The sequence below is a fragment of the Aegilops tauschii genome, chromosome 5 (genome assembly GCF_002575655.3).
Source record: "Aegilops tauschii subsp. strangulata cultivar AL8/78 chromosome 5, Aet v6.0, whole genome shotgun sequence".
Classification (NCBI taxonomy): domain Eukaryota; kingdom Viridiplantae; phylum Streptophyta; class Magnoliopsida; order Poales; family Poaceae; genus Aegilops; species Aegilops tauschii.
This window is the reverse complement of record NC_053039.3, coordinates 423691971-423709935: the sequence shown is the minus strand read 5'-3', so window position 1 is coordinate 423709935 and position 17965 is coordinate 423691971.

Here is a 17965-nt window from a genome sequence, read left to right as displayed (position 1 = left end):
TCCAGGACACCACCCAGGCGGAGCTAGACTACATCGTCGCCAGGGTGATGGAGGCGAAGCTTGCCGAGGAGGCCGGCAGCGCCGGTGGCGTGGAGGACAAGGCCGCGACGGCTGCGGAGGAGGAGGAGCTCCCCCGGTGGGCGGAGGCCGCTAGGGAGGCCAGCAGCGCCGGCACCGAGGCTCCTCTTGTTGAGGATGCGGCCGACGAGTCGTCGGAGGAGGCCGGGGCTGTTGACCCTCCGGCCACGGGGAGAGGGCGAGTCCTGCGGCGGGCCACTTCTGGCGAGCCGGTACGGCCCGTCAAGGCCGCACGGCGGCCAAAGTCTCCGGAGGAGTCCGCACGTTAGACGAGGGCCGCGACGGTGAAGAAGGTGGTGAAGGCCGCTGTGGCGAAGAAGAAAGCATCTGCCTCCTCTTCATCCAAGCGCCCAGACTCCGCCCTCCTCCCCTCCTCCGACAGACGCTGACGCGGGGGTCACCTTTGACTTCGGGTCACTCAGCCCCAGAAGAAAGAGGAAGGCAACAGAGGAGGAGGTGGACGACGAGTGAGTATCCTGTTCCTCTCTGTCATCTCTGTCTCCTCAATCTATGCCGCTTGTGTTGATTTGTTTCCGCCTTCGCAGGGACGCGGAGACGCTGGCCCAGAGGGTGAAGAGGGCCAAGGCCTCGGCGGGCGGCCAGCCCCCGGCGGGTACTTCGAGGGCGCCATTGGTGGTGCTGAGCAGCCCGGACAGCAGCCCCCGGCACAGCCCCCAGCGTAAGTCCATCACTCTCCCCTCGTCGACATGTGTCAGGGGTATGACGCTTTGGCACTGACCTCGCCGGGTGTGCAGGAGGAGAGCAGCGGCAGGAGGAGCCATAGAGGGCTACTCCCAACACGCCGCCCCCATCAACCACGCCGCCCTGAGGGGCGTCCCCGGCAAGGGCGCCGAGCACCGAGCCCACGCACATGGAGGAGGAGGAGGAGGAGAACTCGGGCGCCGGTGGCTTCGCCTCGGCGCCAAACGTTGGCGGGGAAGGGACTTCTGCTTCCCAGCCTGGCACTGGTAGGTTGTTCGCCTTTCGTCCCTGTTCCTTTTTCTTTCTGACCCTTGGTTTTGGCCTTGCCACACTCCTTCCTTTGGTGCCCAGATCCCTCCTCGGCGGACCCAGGGGACGTGCATGCCATCATCGAGGACGTCGCAAAGGCCGCCGCGGTGGAGGCCGAGGAGATCACCGCCGAGGAGGTTGCCAAGGGCGCTGCTGAGGACGCCGCCAAGGACACCGCGGCAGAAGCCGAGGAAGTCGCTGCCGAGGAGTCCGCCAAGGGCGCTGCCGAAGACGCCGCCGAGGAGCCTGCCGGGAAGCCCGGCAAGGGGTCTGCCGGAGATACCGGCAAGGCCGCCACCGAGGAGGAAGTGGTCGATGACCAGCCCTCCTCCTCTGCTGCCTCCGGCTCCGGCAAGTATCTGAGGGTGACCGACGACCTCTTCGTCCACCTCCCAGGGGCGTCCAGCTCCAGGGCGCCCATCCAGGGAGAGGTGTTTGACGAAGAGGTGCTTGCCGCCGCCGGGCTCGAGGTCGTCGACGAGCCGAGCGCTGGCGGCGACGGCTCTCAGGAGGAGCGGCTTCTCCAGGCCATGGGCGCCCACTTCCGGAAGCTCCAAGCGCTCCACCGCGCCCACCTAGACAAGGCCAAGTCCAGGATGGCAACGGTGGACCAAGGGGAGGCAGACCTCAAGGTCCGAATCACCGAGGCGCAGGCTTGGATCCGCCAAGCTAGCGAAGAGCTGAAGACAGCCCAGGGCGAGCTGGCCAAGCGTGACGTGGAGCTCACCATGAAGCTGTCCGACATCGAGAAGGCCCAGGAGACGGCGGAGGGCTTGGCAGCGGCAGCCGAGGCTGCCCGGACCCAGCACCAGGCCGCGCTGAACTCCCAGGAGGAGGACCTCGCCAAGCGCGAGGCGGACCTCGACGCCAAACTCCGCGCCAAGGACAAGGAGGTGGAGAAGCATGCACGCAGCAAATGCAAGAGCTGCAGCAGAGGCACAAAGAGACACTCGATGTCCAGGCTCTAGTTCACGCCGGCAAGGTGAAGGAGCTGGAGGTGGAGCGGGACGGGCTGAAGGAGCAGGCCCTGAAGTTGTCCCAGGAGAAGGACACGCTCAACAGCGCCTTGACGGAGGCGCAAGGCGCGGCCGTCAGCAGGGCCGGGGACCTCTCCGAGGCCAACAACTCCATCAAAGACCTCAAGCTGAAGCTGGAGGGTCTCGAGAAGATGCTGTCGGAGGCCAGGGCCCGGGAAGGGACCCTGACCAAAAACCTAGAGACCGAGAAGCAGCTGCGGAAGAACGAGGCCCTCAACTTCAAGGAGCACGTGGAGGGCTGCTACCTCTTGAGCACTGCGTTGGTTTTCCCTTGAAGAGGAAAGGGTGATGCAGCAAAGTAGCGTAAGTATTTCCCTCAGTTTTTGAGAACCAAGGTATCAATCCAGTAGGAGGCCACACACGAGTTCCTCGCACCTACACAAACAAATAAATCCTCGCAACCAACGCGATAAGGGGTTGTCAATCCCTACACGGTCACTTACGAGAGTGAGATCTGATAGATATGATACGATAATATTTTTGGTATTTTTATGATAAAGATGCAAAGTAAATAAAGCAAAATAAAAACTATGCTGTTGATGGTAGATTAATATGATGGAAAATAGACCCGGGGGCCATAGGTTTCACTAGAGGCTTCTCTCAAGAGCATAAGTATTTACGGTGGGTGAACAAATTACTGTTGAGCAATTGACAGAATTGAGCATAGTTATGAGAATATCTAGGCATGATCATGTATATAGGCATCACGTCCGAGACAAGTAGATCGACTCCTGCCTGCATCTACTACTATTACTCCACACATCGACCGCTATCCAGCATGCATCTAGAGTATTAAGTTCATAAGAACAGAGTAACGCTTTAAGCAAGATGACATGATGTAGAGGGATAAACTCATGCAATATGATGTAAACCCCATCTTGTTATCCTCGATGGAAACAATACAATACGTGCCTTGCTGCCCCTACTGTCACTGGGAAAGGACACCGCAAGATTGAACCCAAAGCTAAGCACTTCTCCCATTGCAAGAAAGATCAATCTAGTAGGCCAAACCAAGCTGATAATTCAAAGAGACTTGCAAAGATAACCAATCATACATAAAAGAATTCAGAGAAGATTCAAATATTGTTCATAGATAATCTTGATCATAAACCCACAATTCATCGGTCTCAACAAACACACCGCAAAAGAAGATTACATCGAATAGATCTCCACGAGAGAGGGGGAGAACATTGTATTGAGATCTGAAAAGAGAGAAGAAGCCATCTAGCTAATAACTATGGACCCGAAGGTCTGAGGTAAACTACTCACACATCATCGGAGAGGCTATGGTGTTGATGTAGAAGCCCTCCGTGATCGATGCCCCCTCCGGCGGAGCTCCGGAACAGGCCCCAAGATGGGATCTCACAAGTACTGAAGGTTGCGGCGGTGGAATTAGGTTTTTGGCTCCGTATCTGGTAGTTTGGGGGGTACGTACGTATATATAGGAGGAAGGAGTAGGTCGGTGGAGCAACAGGGGGCCCACAAGGGTGGAGGGCGCGCCTGGGGGGGTAGGCGCGCCCCCCTACCTCCTGCCCTCCTGGTTGATGTCTTGACATAGGGTCCAAGTCCTCTGGATCACGTTCGTTCCGAAAATCACATTCCCGAAGGTTTCATTCCGTTTGGACTCCTTTTGATATTCTTTTTCTGCGAAACTCTGAAATAGGCAAAAAACAGCAATTCTGGGCTGGGCCTCCGGTTAATAGGTTAGTCCCAAAAATAATATAAAAGTGTATAATAAAGCCCAATAATGTCCAAAACAGAATATAATATAGCATGGAACAATCAAAAATTATAGATACGTTGGAGACGTATCAAGGGCGAGAACTGCTGGCTCGATCGCCTCGCCACCGTCGCCAACCAGGCCGCCGCGCAGCTGGCCACCATGGGGATGCCGGACGTGAGGTACGCCCCGGAGCGGAGTGTGAGCGCCAACTACAGCCTGACCCTGTTCTTTGAGAAGGTCGTCGGCGCTTTGGAGCGGCTTCACGCCAACCGGGCGGCCTCGCTGGCCGACAAGGCCCGGAGGCTTTGCCAGGGCGCCATGACCAAGGTTCTCACCAAGGTGGCGTACTGGTACCCCGACCTCGACTTCGATGCCGCGCTGGAGAGCTTGCCGGAGGATACTGACCTCGCGCCGCTCAGGGAGCGCATCAAGCCCGTCATCAGCGGTGTCGGCGGAATTCTGAGGGTGGAGGGCCAGTGCCGGGATTAGGCACCCCGTTTCTTTTTGTTGCTGCAAGTTCACAACCAAGACGATTTTTATCTTTAGTTAGAACTGCGGCAACAAGTGATGTAATATAACTTCTGCAGTACTTTTGATATTATGCATGTCATTCTCCTGTTTGATTTTCCTTTGTATGTCCACCCTACGTTAATCGGGTAGGCTCGCCGGCGCGTAAACCCAGGGCGGCGTCTTGAGTACGGATCCCCATTGGCCTGCCGGGTGTGCTTGCTGCCGGGCGCACCACCTTATCGCCCTTAGCGCGGCCGCCCGAACTGTCAAGCTTGACTCGAGTCAGAATCGAGAGCGTTGCTAATTGCTGAAGGCTACCCTGCCACTCTCGACGCGGCCGCTCGAGCTGTTGAGCGGACTCGAAACAGAACAAAGGCGTTGCCAATTGCGGGAGGGCCCCTTTGCGTACAGGTTTTCCATACATAGGTAGGATCTCCGAGGAATATAACCTTATGTATAAGAGGAAATAGCTCAAGGCTCGGAATGACTTAGCTTTTCTTCTTTTGGTTGCCGCGCTGGCGTCCTTCGCGCTCGCAGGCGGCGCCGTTTTCTCCTGGCCATCTTCTTCTTCAGAAACCGCGGCGATGAAGAACTGCCAGGCCAACTACCAGACCAGATTCTCACAATTGCGCCCCCTACCTGGCGCGCCAAAGATTGTCGGTGAGAAACGACACCTATGGGATCACAAGAATCCCTACTACGGTTGTCGGGGCGCAGGGTTGTGAGAAGAGCAGGATTAGCAGTCAACACAAGGATCGTTTACCCAGGTTCGGGCCGCGAGGATGCGTAATACCCTAGTCCTGCTTTGGTGGCCATATTTCAGAGAGTTCTTGAGTACCTATGTCCTGCTTTGGTGGTCCAAAAGAGCCGAATCCCTCTCCAGTACGCCATGTGCCTCCTTTTATAGTCGAAAAGGGGCTACCACAGTGGCACACAGGAGGTGGAAAGGCATACAGTACTGCGAGCTTATCGCCCGTATTACAGGACAAGATGCATTTAATGCGCCGCTGAGGTGTCCCCTAGCTTTATCGGGGATGGGAGCGAGGCCCGTCCCGTCCGTCGCCACTCCTCCTCGCTTCGACACGCGCCCTGGCCAGCGATGCGTGTGGCGCCATGTAGGCAGGCAGGCAGCTGAGGTGGCGCGGTGGTAGGGTCTTCACGAAGATCTGCATGCCGCCACGCAGGCGCTTGCCGATCTGGCCTGGAAGCAGCATGTTGCCACGCAGGTGCCAGCCCAGCTGGTTGGGCTGGCAGCTGCATGCGAGCGGCGGCGGAGACTTGGCTGGTGCGGATCTAGTAGTGGCCCTGCTGGCGTCCTCGGCAAGGGAAGCATGTTGCCACGCATGTGCCAGCCCAGCTGGTTGGGCTGGCAGCTGCATGCGAGCGGCGGCGGAGACTTGGCTGGTGCGGGTCTGGCAGTGGCCCTGCTGGCGTCCTCGGCAAGGGCCTCGCCGGGGGGCCCGACAAGGGTCTTGCCATGGCGCGCAGTCGTCCCCGGCAAGGATCTTGCCGGGGGTCTTGTGGGTTTCCTCGGCAAGGATCTCGCCGAGGGTCGCCATCTTCTAGTCCTCATCTGATCTCATGTACTTATGATCTTGATGAAGATCTGCATGTCACTTACAGAGGTGCCTCCTGAGACTTGGCTCCAACATAGTTGTTGGTGACACTTGGAACCCCTGGGCTCAAGGGTGGCTCACTCTGTGGGTGCTGGGCAAGTTGCCCCGGCAAGGATCTTGCCGGGGGAGTCCACCTCGCCCCTTTGCTCTCAGTGCTCCTGGTCCTGGCGTTGTCGTGGTTGTCTTGGGCTTCGGCTTCTCTCCGGCTTCCCTCCTCTGCCCTGCTTAGTGTGGCTGTGGCGCGTGGCTCCGACTGCCCGGGCACAAGTAAAGGGGTACAAAGGTGTGCCCCTACTTTTGTACACCGACATCACGTTTATCAAATGACAACTCTTTGTACATGGCTAGGAAACTTAACCATCTTTGATTAACAAGCTAGTCAAGTAGAGGCATACTAGTGACACTATGTTTTGTCTATGTATTCACACATGTATCAAGTTTCCGGTTAATAAAATTCTAGCATGAATAATAAACATTTATCATGATATAAGGAAATATAAATAACAACTTTATTATTGCCTCTAGGGCATATTTCCTTCTGTCTCCCACTTGCACTAGAGTCAATGATCTAGTTCACATCGCCATGTGATTTAACACCAATAGTTCGCATCATCATGTGATTAACACCCATAGTTCACATCGCCATGTGACCAACACTCAAACGGTTTACTAGAGTCAATAATCTAGTTGACATTGCTATGTGGATAATACCCAAGAGCACTAAGGTAGCAATGAAACTGTAATGATCATAATGCTAAGCTAACGAATGGGTCTTGTCGATCACATCATTCTCCTAATGATGTGATCCCGTTCATCAAATGACAACACATGTCTATGGTTAGGAAACTTAACCATCTTTGGTTAACGAGCTAGTCAAGTAGAGGCATACTAGTGACACTCTATTTTGTCTATGTATTCACACATGTATCAAGTTTCCGGTTAATACAATTCTAGCATGAATAATAAAAATTTATCATGATATAAAGAAATATAAATAACAACTTTATTATTGCCTCTAGGACATTTTTCCTTCAGTCTCCCACTTGCACTAGAGTCAATAATCAAGTTCACATCGCCATGTGATTTAACACCAATAGTTCACATCACCATGTGATTAACACCCATAGTTCACATGATCAAAATAATAATAATAATAATAATAAAACAACTCCCACGAGCTGTTGTTGGTATGGAGGGCACCCGAGGATTCGGCTAGCCATGGCTTGTGTTTGTTGGTGTAGGGGGGTACACTTTACTTTTACCGCTTGGGAACCGCCTCTAATGTGTTTAGCATGGAACATATTGAAAACTCTTGGTCGTAACGTTGACAGGAAAGGTATACCGCCCAAAATTATATTTATGTCTGATTTAAGCTATGAGCTCTGACACCTCTACAAATCCCTAATTTCCTCTGCGAAGGGCTTATCTATTTACTTTTATGTTATTTTACTTTTATTGTTGAGTCATCACCTTCTCAAATAAGCACCAGTCCTGAGAGCACTATTGTTATTCTCATGCATTGTGTATAGTTAATGTTGTGTGCAGCATGACTGGATCTCTTCTACCATGAATTACAATGTTTAGTCGCTGTTTGAACTTTGGAGGTGCTCTGCATTTATGTTTTGCGGTCTCAGAAAGGGCTAGCAAGATACCATTATTGTCATATTATATCATGATTGTTTTGACAAAGTGTTGGCATTTGAGATATTTTATTATTGCTTGCTAGTTGATTATGCCATTGATATGAGTGAATATAATTTCTAAGAGTTATCATCCGCATGGTTAGTTATAATCTTTGCTGAAACCCTGGGTATTATTTAAGCATATATATAAACACATGAACAAAAGAATTCGTAATTTTTTTCTTTATCACTTTCAGTTTGTCAACTGAATTTCTTGAGGAAAAGCAATGAGTTAAGCTTGGGGGAGTTGATACGTCTCCATCGTATCTACTTTTCCAAACACTTTTGCTCTTGTTTTGGACTCTAATTTGCATGATTTGAATGAAACTAACCCGTACTAGCACTGTTTTCAACAGAAGTACCATGGTATTGTTTTTCTGCAGAAATAAAAGTTCTCGGAATTGGACGAAACTTTTTGGAGATTTTTCATGGAATAAATAAAAAATATTGGAGCCAAGACCCACTGGATGGGGGCACCCTGTGCCCACAAGGCACCAGGGCGCGCCCACCCCCCGAGGCGCGCCCTGGTGGGTGGTGGGGCCCTCGTGGCTCCGCTGACCCTAATCTGGATACTATAAATTCCTATTTCCTGAGAAAAAAGGAGAGGAAGTTTCATCGGGTTTTACGATACGGAGCCGCCGCCACCTTTTGTTCTTCATCGGGAGGTTAGATCTGGAGTCCGTTCTGGGCTCCGGAGAGGGGGATTCGCCGCCATCGTCATCATCAACCATCATCCATCAACAATTTCATGATGCTCACCGTCGGGAGTGAATAATCTCTTCGTAGGCTTGTTGGACGGTGATGGGTTGGATGAGATTCTTCATGTAATCGAGTTAGTTTTGTTAGGGCTTGATCCCTAGTATCCACTATGTTCTGAGATTGATGTTGCTATGACTTTGCTATGCTTAATGCTTGCCACTAGGGCCCGAGTGTCATGATTTCAGATTTGAACCATTTATGTTTTCACCAATATATTTGTGTTCTTGATCCTATCGTGCAACTTATACGCACCTATTATGTGTTATGATCCGCATACCCCAAGGTGACAATAATTGGGATTCTTTCCCGTGATTACCGTAATTTGAGGAGTTCATGTATACACTACGTGTTAATGCTTTGTTCCGGTTCTCTATTAAAAGGAGGCCTTAATATCCCTTAGTTTCCTTATGGACCCCGCTGCCACAGGAGGGTAGGACAAAAGATGTCATGCAAGTTCTTTTCCATAAGCACGTATGACTATATACAGAATACATGCCTACATTACATTAATGTATTGGAGCTAGTTCTGTGTTGCCCTAGGTTATGACAATTATATGATGAATATTATCTAACGAAATCACCGATCCAATTCCTATGAGCTTTTTTCACATATTGATCTTTGATAAGTTACTATTGTTGTTGCTACTGTTACAACTGATACTGCTGTTACTGTCACTGTTACTACTATTACCTCTGCTATCAAGTTACCATACTACTGTGCTACTGATCACTCCATTGCAGATATTTATTCTCCAGGTGTGGTTGAATTGACAACTCAACTGCTAATACTTACAAATATTCTTTGGCTCCCTTGTGTCGAAATAATAAATTTGGGTTGAATACTCTACCCTCGAAAACTGTTGCGATCCCTATACTTGTGGCTTATCATTGGGATCCTATGAATTGTGAGTTTATGATCAGATTATCAATGAATATTAACTGAGTCTCCTCTGAACTCTTTTATGCATGATTATTATAGCTTCATATTTTCATCCGACATATTGATTTGGTTTGGCCAACTAGATTGATTTTTCTTGCAATGGAAAAGGTGCTTTGTAATGGGTTCGATCTTGCGATGCTCAATCTCAGTGACAGAAGGAGACATAATACGTATTGTATCGTTGCTATTAAGGATAAAAAGATGGGATTTATTCATACGTGAGTTTACTTTGTCTACATCATGTCATCTTGCTTAAGGCGTTACTCCGTTCTTTATGAACTTAATACTCTAGATGCATGCTGGATAGCGCTCGATGTGTGGAGTAATAGTAGTACAAGCAGGAAGGAGCCGGTCTACCTATCTCGGACGTGATGCCTATATACATGATCATTGCCTTAGATATCGTCATGATTATTCGCTTTTCTATCAATTGCCCAACAATAATTTGTTTACCCACCGTATGCTATTTTCAAGAAGCCTCTAGTGTAAACTATGGCCCTCGGGTCTATTTTCATCATCAAAAACCAAAAATACCTTGCTGTAATTTTCTTTACTTTATTTTATTTTGTGTTTTATTTATCTATATACCTACACAAGATTTGATCCTTGCAATTAACCGCCAAGGGATTGACAACCCCTTGTTCGCGTTGGGTGCAAGTATTTGTTATTTTGTGTGCAAGTGCTGTTAACGGGATGTTGCGTGGTTCTCCTACTGGATTGATAACCATTGTTCTTAACTGAGTGAAATACTTATCTCTACTGTACTACATCATCCTTTCTTCTTCGTGGAAATCCCAACGCAACTCACAAGTAGCACGATCTAGTGTTCATTGCCGCGCAAAACAATTGAAGAATGTAACATGAATGAGATTGACATCAAAGTAGTCAGGTGTATGTGAAAGCATAAAGGAATGGACTACTTATGTTTTGAAGTAAGGCATGATAAATTTGTCTTTGTGGCTAGGACTATGAAGAAGGTTCCGGTGGAGGTAAGTAGCGATGTTGCACTAGCCTTTATCAGAATTCACATTGGCAAAATGCATGAGATAAAGATAAAGGAAGGCAGCTTCTTTATTGTGGAGTAAGGATTTACAGCATGCCAACGCGCTCAAAGCCACATTAAGGATGTCCTAGCTACGTCCACATAGAAAATATCGTCGTTGATGATGTTCTCAAATCCGAGATATATTTTATCCGTGGGGTATGCGTCGACAAATCCAAGACCGTCTATAACATTGTGGTTTAATAAATCTCATCCTTTCTTGACCTAGCTACCACGTCATTGTGTAGAAGATGAATTTTAATGCTGAGTGCATTCAACTTGTCTTTCGGTAACATCAGTTGACCGGGCTTAAACATTCGCCATACGCGCCAACCGGCTGAAACATTCACCACATCTTCTTTTGGTGGCTTATCAGCGGAAGGTTCATTGGCCGATTTCTTCTTTCTAGTTCTGCCCTTTTAACGACGCTTAGTGGGGTCCACAGAAAATGGTTCTCCGGAATCCATTTGTTGCATTTGCTAAAATGTAGTGTGCCAATTATGAGTCGTAAAGCATAAGAAATAAGATATGAAAGAAAAAATTCAACATGACCTTTGCTAAAAAGAGGACCAGAAATTCGGCGAAACGGAAATGAATCGACGTTTCGTCAAAGCATTGGCACTCATATCAATACCTGCAAGTAGAAGCCAACGACACTAGAATGGATCCCAGGCCAAATATCAAAGAAAAAATTGACATGACCTTTGCTAAAAACAGGACATAACCAGTTCCAGAAATTCGGCGAAACAGAAATGAATCGACGTTTCGCGAAAACACTGGCACTCATGTCAATACCTACAAGCAGAAGCCGACGACACTAGAATGAATCATAAGAAAAATATGAAAGGAAAAATTCGACATGACCTTTGCTAACAAGAGGACATAACAAGTGCCAGAAATTTGGCACCAAACAAAAATGAATCGACGTTTCGCGAAAACATTGACACTCATGTCAATACTTATAAGTAGAAGCCAAATACACTAGAATGGATCCTAGGCAAAATATGAAAGAAACAATATGACATGACCTTTGCTAAAAAGGGACATAATGAGTGCAAGAAATTCGGGGAAACAGAAATGAACGATGTTTCGCGAAAGCATTGGCACTCATGTCAATACCTGCAAATATAAGCCAACCACACTATAATAGATCTTATTTTTAAACTATTGGTATTTAATCCCCAGGCAAGATCCTTGCCGGGACGGCCTCCGCGGCGCCGGCAAGAGCCTTGCCAAGGCAACTTGCCCAGCACCCATAGAGTGAGCCACCCTTGAGCCCAGGGGTTCCAAGTGTCACCAACAGCTGTATTGGAACCCAGGCTCGGGAGGCACCTCTGTAAGTGACATGCAGATCTTCGTTAAGATCATAAGTACATGAGATCAGATGAGGACTAGAAGATGGTGACCCTCGGCGAGATCCTTGCCGAGGAAACCCACAAGACCCCCAGCAAGATCCTTGCCGGGGACGACTGCGCGCCACGGCAAGACCCTTGCCGAGGACGCCAGCAGGGCCACTGCCAGACCCGCACCAGCCAAGTCTCCGCCGCTGCTCGCATGCAGCTGCCAGCCCAACCAGCTGGGCTAGCACCTGCGTGGTAACATGCTGCTTCCAGGCCAGATCGGCAAGCGCCTGCGTGGCGGCATGCAGATCTTCGTGAAGACCCTACCACCGCGCCACCTCAGCTGCCTGCCTGCCTACATGGCGCCACACGCATCGCTGGCCAGGGCGCGTGTCAAAGCAAGGAGGAGCGGCGACGGACGGGACAGGCCTAACTCCCATCCCCGATAAAGCTAGGGGACACCTCAGCGGCGCATTAAATGCGTCTTGTCCTATAATACGGGCGATAAGCTCGCAGTACTGTATGCCTTTCCACCTCCTGTGTGCCACTGTGGCAGCCCCTTTTCAACTATAAAAGGAGGCCCATGGCGTACTGGAGAGGGATTCAACTCTTTTGGACCATGCAGCCACCATAGCTAGTTAGAGAGCTCAAGAACTCTCTGAAATACAGCCACCAAAGCAGGACTAGGGTATTATGCATCCTCGTGGTCCGAACCTGGGTAACCGATCCTTGTGTTGACTGCTAATCCTGCTCTTCTCACAACCCTGCGCCCCGACAACCGTAGTAGGGATTCTTGTTATCCCATAGGTGTCGTTTCTCACCGACACGAGATCACATCATTAGAGAATGATGTGATTTACTTGACCCATCCGTTAGCTTAGCATGATGATCGTTTAGTTTGTTGCTATTGCTTTCTTCATAACTTATACATGTTCCTATGACTATGAGATTATGCAACTCCCGAATACCGGAGGAACACTATGTGTGCTATCAAACGTCACAATGTGACTGGGTGATTATAAAGATGCTCTACAGGTGTCTCCGATGGTGTTTGTTGAGTTGGCATAGATCGAGATTAGGATTTGTCACTCCGAGTATCGGAGAGGTATCCCTGGGCCCTCTCGGTAATGCACATCACTATAAGCCCTGCAAGCACTGTAAGTAATGAGTTAGTTACAGGATGATGCATTACGGAACGAGTAAAGAGACTTGCCGGTAACGAGATTGAACTAGGTATTGAGATACCGACGATCGAATCTCGGGCAAGTAACATTCCGATGACAAAGGGAACAACGTATGTTGTTATGCGGTTTGACCGATAAAAGATCTTCGTAGAATATGTAGGAACCAATATGAGCATCCAGGTTCCGCTATTGGTTATTGACTAGAGATGAGTCTTAGTCGTGTCTACATAGTTCTCGAACCCATAGGGTCCGCATGCTTAACGTTCGGTGACGATCGGTATTATGAGTTTATGTGTTTTGATGTACCGAAGGTAGTTCGGAGTCCCGGATATGATCACGGACATGACGAGGAGTCTCGAAATGGTCGAGACATAAAGATCGATATATTGGATGACTATGTTTGGACATCGGAATGGTTCCGAATGAGTTCGGGCATATACCGGAGTACCGGGGGGTTACCGGAACCCCCCGGGGAGTGTATGAGCCTTATTGGGCCTTAGTGGGAGAGAGAAGGAGGCGGCCTAGGAGGGGGCGCCCCCCAAGCCCAATCCGAATTGGGAGGGGGGCCGGCCCCCCTTTCCTCCCTCCCTCTCTCCTCCTTCCGTCCTCTCCTACTCCTACTTGGAAGGGGGGAGGAATCCTACTCCCGGTGGGAGTAGGACTCCCCTAGGGCGCGCCATAGAGAGGGCCGGCCCTCCCCCTCCTCCACTCCTTTATATACGGGGGAGGGGGCACCCCATAGACACACAAGTTGATCATTGATCTCTTAGCCGTGTGCGGTGCCCCCCTCCACCATAATCCACCTCGGTCATATCGTTGCAGTGCTTAGGCGAAGCCCTGCGCCGGTAGCTTCATCATCACCGTCATCACGCCGTCGTGCTGACGAAGCTCTCCCTCGACACTCAGCTGGATCGAGAGTTCATGGGACGTCACTGAGCCGAACGTGTGCAGATCGCGGAGGTGTCGTACTTTCGGTGCTAGGATCGGTCGGATCATGAAGACGTACGACTACATCAACCGCGTTGTCATAACGCTTCTGCTTACGGTTTACGTGGGTACGTGGACTACACTCTCCCCTCTTGTTGCTATGCATCACCATGATAGATCTTGCGTGTGCGTAGGAAATTTTTTGAAATTACTCCGTTACCCAACAATAAGCAGTATTCCTGCTTAGTACAGGCGAAGGCTAGCAAATAGTTTGTGTTGTGGATTTGTCACGGCAGATGTCCTTAGTATGAGGACTTAGTTGTGAGGCCAACGCATCTATGTGGTAGATTAAGAGGGGTTAAGTGGGACGAGAGTCGCGAGGTTTTTACCCAGGTTCGGCCCCTCACGGTGGAGGTAAAAGTCTACATCATGCTTCATTGATATTGATCATGGTGATGCTCACGATTACAAGGGTGCTCTTTCGCTACCTCTATCTCGAGAGCTATTGACTTGTCTGTCTCAACTTGTGAAACTCTCCCCTCTTGGGGTGTCCTGCCCCTCCTTATATAAGTTGAAGGGGCGGGTTACATGACTAGTCCTAGTAGGATTAGGATTACTCTATTACTAGAGTCCTAGTCTTGCTTCCTTTGTAAGGGAATATTCCTTATGACTTTTCTTCATAAGCCGGCCCACCATAATGTGAGTCGGCCTTCCCATGAACCGCCTTATGGGCTGTTGGGTCTTGTCGTCTGTCTGACCCGTCCGCCGGGTCACTTAATGAACCGCAAAGCTCCCTAGAATAAAATATAGTCCCTCTGTCCCATAATATAAGATCATTTTGCAAGCTAACATAGCTTGCAAAATGGTCTTATATTATATTATGGGATGGAGGAAGTAGAATATTGCAACATGAACAACAACTTCCTGTTTACCAGTAGTAGAAGGGAGCATGGCTGAATAGATGGCTTAATGACATGATGGATTTTGCAAGAAAAAGTTCAAAGTCACAATCATCTACAAAACTAGTACCTACAAAAAGAATACAACAACTTGTGAGGAAACAAGTTTGGTTGTCCTTCAGCTTTTCTAGTTAAATTTGGTGCATTTATCCAAAAATGTTTTTCACAAATCATAAGTAGTCACAATTTGTAACTAAAATTTGCAAGAACATAACTAAAACCGTAATGAATATGCACGAGTGTTTTGAGATCTAGTCGACAACATCTAGGTGTGGTTTACTAGTTTTTTACAATGTTTTTGTTTTTCAACAAATTGGTTTATATATATAAATGTCCACAAAATTTGATTAGATCCTAGGTGAGCAATTATCTTCCTAAGATCATGACTACAAAAGTACTCCCTGAAAAATTATATACCATTGACATAACTGGTATCAATAAGGGCCGAAACTAACAAATTATTCAAACAAAAGGGTCATCCTCATGGGCCAAATACAATGATCAACAATAACTACTTTATACCACATAACCATCCAGAATAAATTGGGAAACAAAAATTGTGTATTTCATTATTCTAGCATCTTAATAGGATGGGATGTACTTCTCATAATCATCTTTGTAATCCCTTTCTCTTTTGGTGTTAGGGATACCTTTCTTAGGGTGGCATTCAAACAAGGTTTCTTATGGCTAATATCTCTAGTTCTAGATCCATGCTCTCTTAGTGTACCTTTGCACAATATACCAGCTTTTCCTTGGTGAAAGGTGAATCCACAATCTTCACCTTTAGCAATCCAATAGATATTAGATTGTTCATGTCCTTTGGAGAATAAAAAACATTTAACATTTTAAGTTTAGATACCCCACATGTCAGTAGATAATATTGTACTCTTCTAGTCAAGAAAATCTTCATTGGAAGGTGTGATGTTGGTTAAAAGGTGCATGCCAGAAATGTTATGGAACGTAGAGTAGGAGTCGGTAATCCACTCTTACATATGAAGTAGTTACAAATCCATGAAATAATATGTGATACTAAGACCTATAATAATTATTGTCTCGCAAAATAATGTACATGCTATGAAAAATAAGAAAAAATAGGTCAACATTTATAATGCACATTCTTTCGTAGATGAGTTGCAGGCAGACCAATATCCTCAAATTGGTTTACTTGAGATGTGTTTTAGCGTCAGGCTATACCCAGTTGATACTTCTAACAATGCCTTGTTATTAGTATCATTACAAACTTCTCCAATAATGAATGTGGTTTCCACATGAAAGAAGAAATTGACCACAAGGAATTGCAATGAGTAAGCGTTTCTAACCCAATTGCCTGACAAAGAATACATTGATGGCAACCACTACCAATTTAAATGAGAAGGTTTGTTGTTACAAGGCTCGCAAGTCCATCAAGTGATAAAATTATCCATGATTCAAGTCAATGATGTCTTCAAGGAGTGTCTGTGTTACTTTTGTGAACATAAATTCACAAGATATAATAATTTTATTTCTAACTATTATCTGGATACATGATCTAAAATGATATTTTTGTATTAGATTTAGCAAAATTAACCACATAATGGTGCCTATAAAGCTAAAGATCCAATGTTTTGTACTATCAATTTTAGCATAAACCATTACAAAATTCTTACACAAAATTTGGATCATGTTTCGGTGGAAACTAATGACAGTTGTTGTTCATTTCGAGGCACCACCTCATAAAATTCTTTGGTCAAACTATATTTCCTCTAAATGGGGTGCAGGGAGAAAATACGTCTGTTCAAGTATTGATCTGTTTTCTTTAAATGTATTGTAGGTATATGTATATGGTTGTACCTATTTTAGTATCCTATATTTTTTATTCTGAGTAGGAGTAAATAGAAAATTTTAGAGTACAAAAGGTGTCTATGAGCATTTCGTGTCCTAGTCGTTGCATCACTTGTTTGTTTCACTCTTTCATGAGCATAAGTCTGTCATTTTTCAAGGGTCAACTATCACTGCAATGCACACATTGTACCTCGAGAGAGAAAAAACATTTACTTATCGTGGACACGGTGTGTTTTGGCTTTTTGTATAAAAATTAGTGCCACTAGAAAAGAGGCATTTACTTATTGTAGGGATGGTATGACTTCACTCCAATTTTTCATATTTGTTTTATCCCCACGCACACCCCAATTCATGAGAGAGATAAGAGGTTCCCAGAACCAAATTAGAAAATCAACCCTTTATTTCAGAAGGTGAGGTGAACTAACAATTCCCTTAGTCATTTAGCCTTGATTGATGGAGCTTCAAATGTTATGTTTGTAGATTCGCGTATTGATTGAAAGGTTGTAGCATTCAAATAGCTTAGTTGGCTCGACTTGCATCAAAATGTGTCTAAAGTGTTTTTCATGGTTAGATCTACATGCTTCATGAGAATGTTTGTTTCATACTGGGTAAAGTAGCATATCTTGCATTACATACATAGAAAATTGTGTACATCATTTTCTATTAGCAGTTTGCATAAGAGTATGCAATTCAACGAGGAAAACAACATCAAGTTTTTGTTTGTTTGTAGGGTGTTATTCAACTTTTGTAATGCCCTCTAGAAACATCATTCTGGACAGATGAAGAAGCAAAAGCGAGGTGATGGGCTCATCGTCTAAGACATGTGAATGTACAAATCCATTATGATTAAAACACATTGCATACATGTTTTGATAATATACCCATTAATATGATGATCATACATATCTGACTGGCCTTCATTCGTCTGTGATGATGCCCACGTTACTGAAATAAACATTTGGTAGTGGTAAAAGCATATGTGATGGCCACAGTTTTGACCCATCAACTATAGGCATGTCTGCAACTTAGTCAAGTTCCTATATTTGTGTGTTCGGGGGTGAGATCTAGGTTAGATCGTTAGGGAGTTGTGATGGCCTGCAAGTGAACATAGTTTAGTTGTAGCCTTTTCGAACTAGGAGTATTGATCCCATAGGGAACACAGGAATTGGACTTGTTCCTTTTAGAGACTTATGGTCATTCTCCTGCAAGTTAGTTGTAGAGGCAAACAAAAATGAAGGCAAAGAGTTTATAATGATTTCGAACAACATGCGAACAAAAGTAAATAACACAAAAGAATTAAAAGACCACAGTAGGGTGAATAAACGTTCAAACCGAC